The sequence below is a fragment of the Syzygium oleosum genome, unplaced genomic scaffold (genome assembly GCF_021117445.2).
Source record: "Syzygium oleosum isolate NSW1041296 unplaced genomic scaffold, Sole_v2.1 Sole_v2.22, whole genome shotgun sequence".
In the NCBI taxonomy this organism is placed as follows: Eukaryota; Viridiplantae; Streptophyta; class Magnoliopsida; order Myrtales; family Myrtaceae; genus Syzygium; species Syzygium oleosum.
In genome coordinates this window covers 3,724,159-3,739,761 of record NW_026607506.1, presented here as the reverse complement: position 1 = coordinate 3,739,761, position 15,603 = coordinate 3,724,159, and the positions used below count along the sequence as shown (strand labels likewise).

The 15,603-nt window shown below is 42.2% G+C and overlaps 1 long non-coding RNA gene across 2 annotated transcripts in view; it reads left to right on the top strand.

Moving 5' to 3' along the window:
- The first annotated feature begins 540 nt into the window (after positions 1–540).
- Positions 541–15,603, top strand: part of LOC130140778 (uncharacterized) — a 30,883-nt gene continuing 15,820 nt past the window's right edge. The window contains exons 1-2 of one of the 2 annotated variants that reach the window (XR_008818773.1): positions 541–805; positions 1,376–1,452. This is a non-coding gene — a long non-coding RNA (uncharacterized LOC130140778). Of the gene's footprint in view, positions 1,453–15,603 lie in introns of both variants that reach the window. The other variant, XR_008818774.1, reaches the window with a different exon arrangement.

The following is a 15,603-nucleotide window of genomic DNA, read 5'->3' as shown; positions in this document are numbered from 1 at the left end:
TCCCAGCCGCAAAACATCGTTTAGAATCGTTAGAATGACTCTTCAACAACACTTGATTTTTTGCCGGTCTGGTAAATTGATACCTTGAAATACAAATGGCCCAATATAGCGTAAAAGGGGGACAACAAGGTGAAATACTCAAGTTATTAAAAAAAGAAAAGGGAGGACCGGGCCGGTTCTTCCCGGCCCGACCGAGCCGAGCCCCTCCTCTTTCTTTCCCAATTAGGCCCAAGCTTTCCTCTTCCTTTTCCTATCATTTCTGGGCCCTGCACCTATTCCTAGCCCAACTTACCTTTTTCCCTTCTTCAGCCCAGCCCCCGTTCAGTTTTCTTTTGCTTTCCCTCTCCCTCTCCCTCACGCTCGTTCACAGAAGCAAGCAGAGACACTCGCAGAGATAACAAAAGGCGGAAACGACAAGCACAGAAGAGACAAACGAGAAGCATAACGGCCAACAAGGACGAATCGGCGAGTTGGCAGGAGGGCGTCGCTCGAAGGACAGAAAGGACATTCCCCCAGAGGAAAAGAGGGGGGGGGGGGGGGGGGTGGTTTGAAGAGGAAAGCGCTCCGGTTCCTCTTTCCGGGAGGATCGCCGGCAAATCTCCTCCCCCTTCCGGTCGCCTCTTCACCGCCGCCGGACGCCACAGTTTCCGACCGCCGGTGACGTCTTTCGGAACCGTTCGATTCTGTGAATAGTTTATATCAAGACCAAATCACCACGGAGACCGAGCTCTAGCCGCCGTGAAGAGTCCAGCCCACTCGCATCCTTTGTCAAAACGTCGTCCATTCCGTGCCGTTCCCGAACCTGGTAGGTCCACGCTTTCATTTTGCTCTGTTTTGGACCCCTTCCCCCGCCTCTCGGGAGCCAGACACACCGAAACTGTTCGGTGCTTGTCTAGCTCCGCCCATGGAGGATAACGTTCGTTTGACACTCAAAGAAGCTACTTTTAAATGTTTCACACCGAGAATAGGTCATGAGTTTTGTCAAAATCAAACCCGTCTCTTCATTTTTCGGCCGCACCTCACATGTTTGACAAAATGTCTCAACGAAACTGTTTAAAGCTTAAAACGTCGAATCTGGTCGTGTAGTTATTTAGCATTTCTTTGCAAACTGAGATGAACTTGTGATGAGACATGGCCGTTTAGATCCTTACAGTTCATGTTTGAGCCGAAAATCGCGGCAAATCTCAATCTTAAGCCCCTGTTTGAACTTGCGCGCCATCTGTTTGATAAAATGTCTGAGTGAAGGCCGAAACTGAAAAAACACGAAATCAATCTATAGAATCTTCGATTTATGTTTTGTTCGTTTTGAGATTGATTTTTGGTCATTGACTCCTTGATTTCGTGTGATTTTGTGGCATGTTAACTCCGGTACGAGTCGGCCATGTGTGCACTCCCCACCCGTCGGAAAGCTTTTCATCGCCGGATTGATGCCCGCGGATAGAAGTCGTCGTAGTCAGTTTCCCATCCTTGTTTTGTGTGTTTATGTGTGTGTAGATTTAGAGTTTAGATCCGTTTGAGATTCGGAGACAAAAGGGGAAGTCAATATTGATGTTCGGTCGCCGGTGTAATTTTTTGTGGCCGGAGTTAGTCGACGGCTCGGTGGATGCGATGGCCAGCAGTGAGAGCGTGAGCCCAATGGCGGTCGTCCGCATTGGCGATGCGTGCCGACGGTTGGAGGTGAAGAGGTGGTCACGGCATGGTCTCGGCTGGAGGCGTGGGGAGAGTCACGGTGAGGAAGACGGTGAACAGTAGAGGGGGGAGAGAAAAAGAAATGAAAAAAAGACGAAAATATGAAAAGAAATACAAAAAATTAGAAAGGAAATAGAAAGGGAGTCCCGAGCGGTCAGAGAGCTGGGTTAGGTAGTCAGGCGGATCGGGTAAGGGGACCTGGTCAATTCTTCTTTTTATTTGTTAAATATAAAAAATATTTAAAAATATTCAGAAAAATTTCGAAAAAAAATTCAGAAAATTAGGAAGTGTTTATAAGTTTGTTTTTAGGTTAATTTCATTAGATCTTAGTGTTAATTTCATTCTAGATTCAGCTTAAAATTTGTAAAAAATTGAGAAAACCTTTAAAAAAATTTACTTTATGGCTTTTGATTGCCTTTTCTTTTTTAGAGACGTTATTAGGTCGTTGGTTGTTTATTTTCATGCCGATTATCTAGTTGCGCACCTTTAATACATTGGTTGTTATTATTTATTTTTAGCATGATTAGGACGAGCTTTAGGCTTCTCGATAGGCTATTCTGGTGCGTTAGTTAGCAAGCGATTGAGTTTAGTACCGAAAGGGCATTAGTTAGATTACTAGTGTAATCAAGTCCCTAATCCTAAGAATCTCTAGTTTTCGCATGTATCGAAACGACATTCCCGCGTTTCGATTAAGGTTTTTAGCCAACCCTTGATTATGGCTAGTGGCGACTCCAATTGAATGCATAGATTAAACAATTCTTGTCGCGCGAAGTATAAGGCTTGGGAGTGCCTCCGTCCTTGGATAGATGAGCCTTTTGGTTTGTCCTTCGAACAAACAAACCGATGTTCACATCCATCGACAAATATCTCTTGACTTATTCAATCATTTTTTATCCCTCTAATCGGGACGAGTCGTGACAGGTGTTAGTGTACTTTTGTTAGATTGAGATTGGAAAGAGGCTATCACATGTCTTCCACCTCTCTAATATTGGCAGCTGCTCTTGCTAACAATTTGCTGCTCCTGATAATGATCCGTTGCTTATGATAACCATCAGATCTTCTAATCCTTCAAAGCATATCAACGATTATGACTTTACTAGGCTGTTCACCTTCATGGTCCTTCAAAGTTTTACCGAATATACTCGTTCTAAGCTTGTTCACATAACCAGATTCGTCTAACGACCATATTTTCGTGCCTCTAAGTCATTACGAACATCTCTGTATTTCCCAACTTGTTAATCCTCGATCATAAAGGTGAGCACGGTTCTAGGGTAGAACCGGGAACCGAAGAACCGAACCAGCGGGTTCGGTTCTTCGGTTTTCGATTCTATGGTGGGAGGTTTCGATTCGCGGTTCCAATTTTTTAGGAACCGGGAACCGACCCCGGAACTGGAACCGCACTCTCTCTCCTACTAAAAACCCTAACTTTCTTAGTTTCTTCCCAAATTTCCCCTGGCTCGGTCGCTCCTCCATTGCGCTCTCTCTCCCACTCCCCACACCCACGACTTGACGAGACCCTCTCCCCTCTCCTTGCTCCATTCGGCGTCTGCCTCGGCTCTTCCTTTGTCTTTATCAACCGCGGTCCGGCTCGTCCGTGACGGAGGTGGGCTTTGCTTCAAGGCTTCAAGCGACAACCTCTGTCTTCGTCTTCGTTCGGGCTCACGCGCCGCCGCACACGCACCCTCTTGAGCTCGCCGCCTCGGCTCTTCATCCTCTCGTCTCTCCGCAAGATCGGCGCTGCTTCTTGCCGGACGTAGTTCCTCTCCGGGCAAGGTTCGTGTCAGCCTCCGAGTTTGTTTGTTTCTATATTTTTTTCCAAATTCCGTTCAATTGCACTACTGTAGAGGTTTCTTTAAGCATTGATTCGGGAGGAAACTTGTAGCTTGCGGGCATAACTTCCTAGTTGTTTGCTTGGCCAGTGTAGTTTGCTTGATTTGGGAGGAAAATATTTTGAGTGTGTCTTAAGCCTTTGGGTTTGCAAATCCTTGCCGATCTTCCTTGGGTCATATCTGCTCTGCTTTCCTTGCATCCAGCGGTAGATGTGCGGCCATGTATTAGTTGATATTGCAATAAGTGTCAGTGGGTGTACAAAATGGTCATTCTTAATCATGCGGGAACATAACAGAAGAATGTTTGATGGAACTGAAACTTCTGCTTTTACGGTTTTGAGTTTTTCTTATTACAGCATTGGTCGTCTTCTTCTTCTTATAGTGGTAGAAGAACCTTTAGAATGGCACTACTTTCTTTCAGAATTTTGTAAAACTTGACCTTATTAACAGGAATTGGAAGGAATCAATAAACTCATCCTAATTTTCAAATCTCGTAATTTATTTCTTTGGTGAAGGCCAGCACTTGCACCGGCACTTTTGTGCTCAGGGAGCTCCAAATGGTGATGACAGAGAAATTTAGTGCTTCTTGGATTTCACTAGCACTCTTATATTCAGTTGTGAACAAGGGTCACCTTCATTCATCTCTCAATTTTACCCATCACGGACTGTCTAAATATTTTTTCCAGAACTCCTTTCCCTCTCTACCAGTTTCCCCCTCGTTTCTATTCTCTGCAATTTTGTTTGTTGGTCTTGCCTTGCAAATGATAATTTGAAATTTGCCATGTAAACTTGTTTCATGAATAATATGGCGGCTGACTCCTATTACAAAGAAGAAGAGAAAACGTTTCTGGTATAACAAGTCTAGGTAGTAGTTTCTTCAAAATAAAAGAAGTCACATGCACAATGAAATATGAGAGCTTTCAAAGAAGTCACCAGCAGTCTTGTCAATTTTGTTAGCAACATTCTTTCAATTACAGTAAGGCCTTTTCTCATTTCAAGGATGGGTCTGGGGAAGCCATGGAATCCAATGATGTCCAACTACTTGAACTGTTCAGGTTGTTGGTTGATCCTCAATACCGCCAAAGGAAGGAAACACATTATTTACTGATGAGTCATCTTATAGTTGCAGTTTCTTGACCTTGTTTCTTCCAACGGAAACCGGATAAATTATAATTGACTCATTGGCAATGTCTAAGTTCAAATGAACTTATTTGCTTGGAAATGTTTTAGTTTATCTTCTATGCCAGATCAGAAGTGATTTGAGAAGAGACTAAGGGTGCGAATGATAACCATTCTGCTCCATAAATCAAATTCTTGCCAGAAATTGATTTCTGGAATTCTTGCTAGAAATTGATTTATGGAGGAGAAATCTGTTTGATAAACAGGACTAATTCTGCTCAAGAAATTGATTTCTAAAATAGGAGAAAATTTCTGCTTCTGGATGAGAAATACATTTGAAAACGGCGCGTCAATTCTATTTCCGCAACAAAGATAGTCCAAACTCAATTGCAAAATATTATTTATCTTAACCTACAATGCATGATATTTGAGTTAAAATCTAGTACATTTTTTGAAATCCTCAAATAGAAAGAACAGAAATTCCAACCCACCGGTGGGTGGCTGCGTTGGTTTGGCTCCTCTTCCTCATCGCAGAGGTGAGGAGTTCAAATCTCCGGTCGCTAGCGTCTTAAGTGGGGGGCCCTGGTGGTGGGGTCCTGGGCTAGCTCCCCCCGAGGTATAGTCGCTGTTGGTTCTATCCGGCTGTCGGCCGGTGGGGCCGTACGGGCGGATCCTCGGTCATAAAAAATAAAAAAAAACAAAAATTCCAAAATAACATGTCATTACAAGAAGACCGGGTACCAAATCCTCAATTACACATAATACGAATCCTACAATACAACATTATATTACAAAAGGAAAAAAAAGCAAATAATCCTCGAATAATAATAATGGAAGTACAATACAATAGTGAAAAATCGAATTTCATGGAATCTCCAGCATATGATTATCCCTAGCCATTTTATTAGCAATACGTTTCCTGATAATGTTCATCTCGGTTCCCTCTTCGGTCGTTACTACATTGTCTATACCCTGTTTAGTAGGTTCACATACATAATCCGGACCTCCATATATGGACAAATGCTTATCCATCCTGTCTTGCTCAATGATATAGTTATGGATAGCACAACATGCAATTACAATATGTGGTTGTTTTTCAAATTTAAATGGAGGCATTTGTCTCAAAACAAAAAAAAACGATTCTTCAAAGCCGTAAAGGATCTCTCAATGATATTCCTTAATGAAGAATGCCAGTGGTTGAACAATTCCTTTGCTGTTGTTGGTCCCCCACTTTGTCGAAATTCTGGTATATGATACCGTTCACCTTTAAATGGTGTTAAAAATCCTAGGCTTGAAGCATAACTAGAATTGACGGCGTAGTATTTACCTACAACAAAGTATTCATGTATTGATCATGAAATGCAATCCTAGCAAAATCATAAACACAAATACTCGTTATATATCAAAGTAGCACCTGCAGGTGGTCGAGGAAACTGTAGGTGAGGTGTGTCAAGTGCGGCCGACAACACCCGACAATCGTTGGCTGATCCTTCCTAACCAGCGTACGCAAAAGTAAATCGCATATCAAAGGAACACACACACATCACGTTCTGAGTGGTTGTGCCTTTTCTACCTCTAAATCGTGGCTGCATATGTTGAGGTACGGTAGCATGAATATGGGTGCCATCAATAGCGCCTACACACCCCTGCCATTTAATTAAATACATACATTAGACAAGATTATGAGCAAAACTAACCAAATGGTGCAAGGAAATGTACGAAAAACGTACCTTGAAGTAACGATTAAACTTTGGTTCATTCCGAATTTCTTCTGGAACAACATCAAACGAAGGAGGTACGATAATCTCCTTCGCCAATTTCAAAACAGCTTTCAACACCTCACCAAAGTACTTGCTGACAGTTTGTCCTGAATGTTGGAATCTCTCACATAAAGCTCTGTTGGAGTTCTTGTGACAAATCATTAATAAAAACATGGCAACTTGTTCATCTACCCTAATATATTGACTGTTTGCCAACCAACCTCTTGACTTGAGGAAACCACAAAGGTTAAGAAAAACATGTCTCTCCATTCTAAATGCTTCGTATACTCTATCCAAATGTCCATGAAGAAGCTCGCTAACCCATTGGGGTCCTGTCAATACGCTGTCCCTAATACGTTCTCTCCTGTGCATGGACCTATGCAACCAAGCAGTACACAACAATGCCAACAATATATTCAACTCATCCTTATCAAAGTTTTGTTCACCTCATACAATTGTTTCACCTGATGCTACTTGATCATTAGACCAGCTACTTTGACCCCTTTCCATATTACCTAGGCCATCACGTGAAAGAAGAAGACAAACTCAACATGTCAGTTAGGAAGCCAATACATTTGAACTGATATGTTGGGAATTTAATACCACTCAACAGATAATTATGGAATTCAATCACATTAAAGCAAAGTCTCAACATCATCATAAACGCATAAGAATAAAGACAAGTCAATGTCTGAAATACATAAGTGAAAGAATGAAATGAACTCAAATATAAAACGGCATACTATAATCCAACAACTACTCAACAGCTCAACTACTCATCCATAGCCTCAATAAAGGCAACTCTCATTTCGGGAAGACATGTCAAGAAGCCCTCTCTCCAAGAGACATTAATGACAGCATGTTTCATAGCTTTGATGTAAAGAACCTTGTCTAAGTCATGCATGGCATTTAGGACGGCACCCACGGCTGCTATAGAGTAGGGGTTCACAGGTGTTGAGGACTGTGAGGTGACGAAGGCACTTGATGTTGGAACCGTCTTAACTTTAAGCATCTCTTGAATGGCTTTGCAGGTCGCGTCAAATGAATGTGAACTGCTCTTTCTCCTCCTCTTGGCATTTGGAGTCCTATCCAACCTGTGGCTTCTTGGAGGTGGGCTTGCCGGCCCATTAAATTGTTCCACAACAGCTTGGGTTTCGAAAAACTCTTTTGGTTCGCTTAGGTTGACATGAACATCATTGTCACCACCACCACCACTGTTACCTATACCCTACGACGGCGCCGCGCCACGCCTTGCGCATTTCCTATTGCAAACTCCCCAGTGGCGTATGTATCCCCAAACACAACACAAAGCTGTGAATACAAAGGAAATCCGTCCTTCCCGAACTTGGTCCATTCAGTATTAGCCTGCGCCATTTTTAAAATAATGTCAGTACTCAACATTTTATAAATCTGAAATTTGAGGTTACAATAATAAGACGACCTAAGTAAGTAACATCATCTTGATGTGATTTGCCCAGACAGTTTCATCATCTACGACAACCCTCTTATTGTCACCGTCCTATCCAAATCCCGTTGTTGAAAGCAGCTTCTTGAAACTATCATATTGTCTCTTCAGTTTCTGTGCCTTGTTCTTGAACTGTGGTAGACTAAAGTGAAGTCCTATTTGTTTATTAAATTCTCCCTCAATATTAATCCACTCTACTCTGTTGTAGGTACATGATGTGCGATTTCCCTTTTTTACCTCATCTACCATCAGACTTATAAATAATTCGGTCAACGGCTCAGTCCACTTTGCCATGTACGTGTCTTTGGAGGATTCCATTTATCTAAACTTGATGAAATTTCAGGAGCAAATGCTGGTAATGGCGATTCAACAAACAAAGAAGAATTAAATAGAGGAGCACATCTACAAAAGGGAACATAAATTGTACTTGAGCAGAGAATTTCACACCCCCACCACTTCCCAAGCACCACAAGATGGAAAAAGAAACATACAAAAAGTGGGGCTGTTATTCCTTTATAGAAATGCAATCTTTGCAGGCCATAATAACATGATATACAGACAATAAATAAATATGTTAATGCCATAAACCACAACAAGCACAATGTCAAAGCCCAACAGGCATATATAGCCCAAAAATGCAATCTTTGAGAATTAGAAAATGTAATTCCAGAAATATGCTTAAGAACACAAAATGGCAGGTGATAGCCAACATGCCTTCCTTATCCACTACTTTCTGAGATTACATTTATCAATCATCACTCAACCAATCAATTATTAACACACACTACTTAATTCAAAGTGACTATAAGAAGTATAACTAACGCTAATTTTTGAAAGTGTCTGCTTCAACCTAGCTTCTAGTTGGATGTATAATGATGATCTCTCGAAATCTTGCTTGTCATGTGCAGGCTCTATAAAATTTGCCTCTAAATCTCCTAAAATATACGAAAAGAATTTGGTAAATAATAAATATTCCAACAACAAAAATTTGATGAAAACATATAGACGATAAGCACAATACCGACAACACCGTATCCTTTTGAAGACCCATCACTGGTGACTTTCCAGAAAGGCCGAAGAATGTAAAGAAACTCAGTTAGTACAATGACCACAAGGACCAACTCACAATGAAATTAAAACGAATTAATTATCTTCCCTAATTATGCGACCACATTTTTCTGAAGTCAGAATAGAAGACTCATGAGATTTTTAGTGTTAAGTTTTTGAAAATGTTCAGTTACTTTCATAACAATGGATGAGATTCACCAACAACATATTCTGTACTAGCTTAGCAATGTGTCTTCTGGCAAATTCAGGTGAGACAAATCGAAGATTCCTATGATACTAATTGAAGCCCATACCCAAAGGAGATACACAAGACAATTTCCATGCTAGAGTATGGAGCCAAAGCAAAATGTATTGTTCGTGGCCCACAAACGCCAGCCAAGGACAATTTCCAAGCAAATCTTTGATAGTTTGTTCTGATCAAAGAACAACTAAAAGCATCATATAAGTATGTTAAAGAGGAAGAAAAAAGAGGCTAATGGGGTAGAACATAATTCCACCAAAAACAGATTCGGCATTTCTCTACGGCGATTCATCGAACAGGTAGTGTACGTTTCAAATACAAGCTTTAGTTTCACATTTAATGCAATTCTTGCCTCAAACAATGTATATTAACTTATAAATCATCGCAATCATTCACAGGTCGGTGTCAGATTCACAATATAAACAGCGGATGGAACTCGACATCCTAAGCTTCAGTGAAGCAGGTAAAATAAGGCAGAAAATAGGGCGGCTTACCTGAATCTGATGGCCACAAAACTACGAATCGACGACTAGTGACGATGGTTCGGATGAGATTAGCAATGATCACCTTCGACTTCTTTGAAATCGCTCCTCTACTCTCTCTCTCTCTCCTTCTTTCTCCTTTTTTCTTTCTTCTGTGCGTTAAACAAAATGACCGCTCCCCAGAAGAAGATCTTCCCCCCAAAATCAAAGTCGGAGGCACGGGTGGAGGCGCGGGCGTAGGCGGGGCGGAGGCGCGGACGGAGCGCGAGCGGAGGCTGGGCGCAGCGCGGGAGTCCTTCTTGCCCTAGTAGAGAGACAGAGAATAGGGAGAGAGAACTGTGGCAGATCTGGTGTCTATAGCAGAGGCATCCACGTAGCACAGGTGCTCGCTGCGCGGAGTGCAGGAGCTCGACCTAGCAGAGAGACAGAGAAGAATGCGACATTTGGTGAGATCAGAAGGGCGGAGGTTGGGCGCAGCGCGAGAGTCCGGGCGCTCGCCAGGCGGAGCGCAGGAGCTTGACCTAGCAGAGAGACGGAGAAGAAATTTGGTGAGATCTCAGAATGTGTTGTGAAGGGCACGAAGAAGAGAGAAAAGAAGGAAATCTCATTCTGGAAGAGAGAAGCTAGAAAAAATAGCTTCTATTTTTTGGGCCAAAATGCATTCTGGAATCAAAAAGTGATTCCGGAGCCAAAAAAAGAATGCATTTTTACCAAACGCTTTTTTGTTCAAGAATGCAAAAATTGCTCCAAAATGCATTCCCGAAATTTTTTAACAAACACATTTATGTTCCGGAATGCATTCTAGAGTAGGATTTATGCTCCAGAATGCATTTTATGCGCACCCTAATCTACGCTCGACTATATATCAAAGTCGATGGGATCGAACATAACTCAAGCAGATTAATCCTTCGCTTTTGTAAGAGTTTGCTGTGTAAGAACTTTTCCTTGAATAAACTAGTGATGCCTATAGGACAACCGAGAAAAGGTTTTCTGTTCACATGGCTTCTTAAGCTTCTTTGGATGAGGAGACCTAAGTGAGGAAGGTCATTTCCTAATCTGGTTTAACTGTTGCCTCTCACCCTGTCACACAAAGTCTTCTCCTCTCCTTTCAATCGAATCAGAGCTATTACAATCTCGTTATGCATCCTTATAAATTGGTCTATTTTGTGAATGTGCCTGCTCACAAATTGAATGACTCTTCGATTGGCCTCTAGTTTGTAGTTGGATATAATAGAAGAGGACTTGAAGAGATGGAGCTGAAGAATTCAAAAGATAAATATGATGGTTCTAATTCACTACCTTTGTTGGACCACCATAAATGCTTTGAAGTTGTTGCTGCAGCAGTTGAGGATGCTATATCAGATTCAGTTGTAGATCTAAAAAACCTCAAGGTAGAGCTCCCTCCCCCCCTCTCTCTCTCTCTCTCTCTCTCTCTCTCTCTCTCTCTCTCTCTCTCTCTCTCTCTCTCTCTCTCTCTCTCATGTTTATCTGGCATCTTTTATTGCAAATTTTTGGTTGAGCTACTACCCCTTTCGGCTGTTCTGAGTGGATTGAAGATTAAGATTGAATTGGATGAATTAGGTCCATTAGCGTTGCCCTTTTCTTCCTTCAACTTCCTATCTTAGTTTTAGTGCATATTTACGATTTTCATTATGTGCGCCGGTCTCTTTGATGTTGTGGATGGTAATTTGTTCTCGTGTTGTTTGCTTGACTTATCAAGATAACATGTCAATGGAGGTAGAGGGATGTGAGGAGATGACTCCGATCATAGAATTGGAATTGTCGGGCGATGAAAATGAAGAAGAGCCATCCCATACCATGAGTGCGACACACAATGTAACATCCTCACCTTGGGGTTATTAATGCGACGTTCCAGTCGTGTCGCCATCTCGTTTCTTTTTTTTTATCTTCTCATTAAGAGCATGACGTCCTGACGAATTTTATCTTATCGTTACGAACAAGTGGAAGCATAAACTCGGGACAATCAAATAAACAACGGGGTTACGATAAGCATTATGAGTAAACCATGTATTTACATGATAGTATATATATGTTACAAGCCAAACTTTTGCATGCCCCTTTTCTTTTTACGGGCTTTGTTTTCCTTTTCAATACACTACACGTATCCGTGTAGGCCGGCGGAAATTCCTATCTCCTCTAGCGTGTCTACAGCTCCCAAAACAGGTGTGAGATTTCGATGCCTACAAATCTGAAAAACAACGGAGTGAGTTGTGGACTCAGTAAGTAAAACTCACTAAACTCCGAATAGAAGGACGCCTCGCCATCGAACAAAGCACATGTCATAGCCACATCAATTGATAATAGATCAATAGCAAAGATGCTTCAACCCCACTTGTTCTTGTGCATGAAATGATCTCAACATGCCTTTCTATTCAAGTAACAACATCTCAACTAAAAGTATGCACACGAGGGATTCATTATCTCAACTGTTGGTACAGTTCTTCCATAAATTCTCCGAGCAACGTCTCCTAATCCAAGGGTGATGGCTTTTTATCCGAACTTAATTGGGCAACGTCCCTAATTAAGGGTGACGACTATTCATCCGAACTTAATCGGGCAACATCCCCAATCAAGGGCGACAGCTATTCTTTTCCCTCGTGAGACCATGCCAACAAGTATCATATCAATTTGAGTACTTCACGCGAAGTGTGTATCATGCCATGTTGTCTCTAAAGTCTTAAGTCATGTCGGGCACGAAATCAAGTTCGTGGCCTGAACGGACTGGTCATGGCGCCGACCTACACCAAGCAAGATTTGGATCGGTACGCTTCAATACCGACCCTCCAAGCAAGGCTCGTTCCGACACACTTCGACGCCGATCTAAACCAAGCGAGACTTGTTCATGGCCCGAACGTGCTTTCACGCATCATACAAAATATATGAGCTAACCTTACAAAATGCATAAACATGCGTGGTAAGCTATATCAACGGAATTCACACAAGCACAACAAGAACATGACTCACCCAATAATATAACATGACACCCTAGCTAAGATTTGGTAAGTCTACTTATTACCCTCCAAGATCGTGGTTGGTGGTGGTTAAGTGGCGAATCAAGCAACATGGCGCGGCACGTGCACGGGCGCAGGTAAGGGCGCGGCCAAGAGGAGAGAGGGCGGCCTAGAGAGTGAGTGGCGTGAGGGAGAGAGGGAGAGAAAAGTGACACTACAAAAAAACTGGATTTTTGCCACGAAAATTTGCGATGAAAAAATTTTCGTTGCAAATTTGCGACAAATTTTCCAACGAAAAGTAAAATTCGTTGGAAATTTCCAACAAAAAAATTTTCGTCGTAAAATTCGTTGGAAATTTCCAACGAACTATATTTCGTCGCAAAATTCGTTGGAAATTTCCAACGAAAAAATTTTCATTGGAAAATTAGTTGGAAATTTCCAACGAAACAAAATTCGTTGGAAAATTCGTTGTAGATTTCCAACGAATTTTTTTCCGTTGGAAATTTCCAACGAATTTTCCAACGAATTACAAAAAACCCGGCACTGTTCGGCATTTTTTATATTCGTTGGAAAATTTGTTGGAAATTTCCAACAAATTTTCCAACGAATTTCAATTTTCCGGGCAATTATTTCCGTGTGTCCAATTTTCGGGCAATTATTTCATTGTATATAATTTTCGTTGGAAAATTCGTTGGTAATTTCCAACGAATTTTTTTTCGTTGGAAATTTCCAACAAATTTTCCAACGAACTCCGAAAAACCGTGTACCGTTCGGCATTTTTCATATTCGTTGGAAATTTCCAACGAATTTTCCAACGAATTTCAATTTTCGGGCAATTATTTCATTGTATACAATTTTCGTTGGAAAATTCATTGGAAATTTCCAACGAATTTTCCAACGAATTACAAAAAAAATCGGTACCGTTCGGCATTTTTTAAATTCGTTGGAAAATTCGTTGGAAATTTCCAACGAATTTTCCAACGAATTTCAATTTTCGGGCAATTATTTCATTGTATACAATTTTCGTTGGAATATTCGTTGGAAATTTCCAACGAAAAAAAATTTGTTGGAAATTTCCAACGAATTACAAAAAAAACCGGTACCGTTCGGCATTTTTAAAATTCGTTGGAAATTTCCAACGAATTTCAATTTTCCGGGCAATTATTTCAGTGTATTCAATTTTCGTTGGAAAATTCGTTGAAAATTTCCAACGAATTTTCCAACGAATTTTAATTTTCCGGGCAATTATTTTAGTGTGTACAATTTTCGTTGCAAAATTCATGGGAAATTTCCCACGAATTTTGCAATGAAAACCCTACTTCTTCCTTATTACATTTTCCACTTTCATTCTCTCTCTCTCTCTCTCTCAGTCTCTCCTTCGCCTTCCACCTTCTCCCCCGCTGCCTCTCCCGCCGCCCCCCTTCCTCCTCCGACTCGGCTCCGGTGCTCTCTCTCTCTCTCTCTGTCTCTCCTTCGCCTTCCACTTTCTCCCCCGCTGCCTCCCCCGCCGCCCCCCCTCCTCCTCCGACTCGGCTCCGGTGCCATGGACACCAAGATCAGCATCCAGGTCATCCGCGACGTCGGCTCCATCCCCGAAGGCGTCGCTGCGGCCATCCAGGGCCAGGCCCCCGCGGCGGTCGGCGCTCCCGACGCCACCATGGGCCGCCCTCGACGCCCCGACGCCTCGTCGCCGGCGAGGGCCGAGCTCGCCCGGATCCGGGCGAGCTCGAGCTCGTCGCCGCCGAGGGCCGAGCTCACCGGCCATGGCGAGCTCGGCCTTCGCCATGGCCGGCGAGGCCGCCACCCATCCCGCCTCACCGCCACCGTCCAACCGACCTGATCTCTCTCTTCCTTTCTCGGCCGCGTGAGCTGCTTGGAACCGCCGCTCGCCGGTCCGCGAGCCTCGCCGGCCATGGCGAGGGCCGACCTCGCCATGGCCGGCGAGCTCGAGCTCGCCCAGATCTGGGTGAGCTCGGCCCTCGCCGGCGACGAGGCTGGCCCTCGCCGCCGGCGAGGGCCATTTTTCGGCCAAAAAAAAAATTTTTGAAATTGAAATTTTTCGACCAAAAAAAAAATTCGATGGAAAAAAACTTTCCACGATTTTTCGATCAAAAAAAAATTTGTAATTTCCAACGAAAAAAAATTCGTCGGAAAAAAAAATTCGTTTCCAACGAATTTAGCCACGAGTTTTCTAACGAAATTTCCAACGAAAATTGAAATTTTTCGTCGGAAAATTTTCCAACGACCTATTACCAACGAATTTTTTTTCATTGGAAAATTTGTTGGAAATTCGTTTTCCAACGAATTTTCCAGAATTTTTCGTTGGAAATTTCGTCGGAAAAAATCAGTTTTTTTGTAGTGTGAGTTGTAAAGTGAGAAACGAAGGATTGGTGCCTCTATTTATAGGTAAACCTTTCATTATTACCCTTCCATTTGGACCAACAGAATTTCTTGAAGTGGCAAGCCTATCTTGATGAGTTGGCTAGCCTAATAAAAAGAAGTGGCAAGCCTACATAGATGGTGTGGCATGCCTAAACCCTAGGTAAACATTTGCCCTCTTCATATTGGACCACTTAATGCATGAATCATCATGTATTTAATGAGGTGTAATGATATAAGAGATAGCTAAGCTTGGTGACTCATCCTCCTTCATTCAATGCCTAGATTTGGTGTAATAATGGGCTTTGGATTTGATCTTATCCAATATTTACTCACCAAGACAAGCCTTCCTCTCTAGAGTTTTTTATTATGTCTATTTTTCCAAGATTATTATAACGGTGATCCAAAAGTCTAATGTCATGATGATCATTGCCTTGAAAGTCTTTGCTCGTAATTAAGCTTCTCTTGCAAGCTTTTAATTTAAACCAAGTATCTCTAAACTTGGTCCCCAAGCCTCTAAATAGGGCTATAATTGCCTAATTGCTCATTAATGCCCTAAAACTTTCTAAGCAAGTTGCCATTATTAGCTTGTTCTTCTT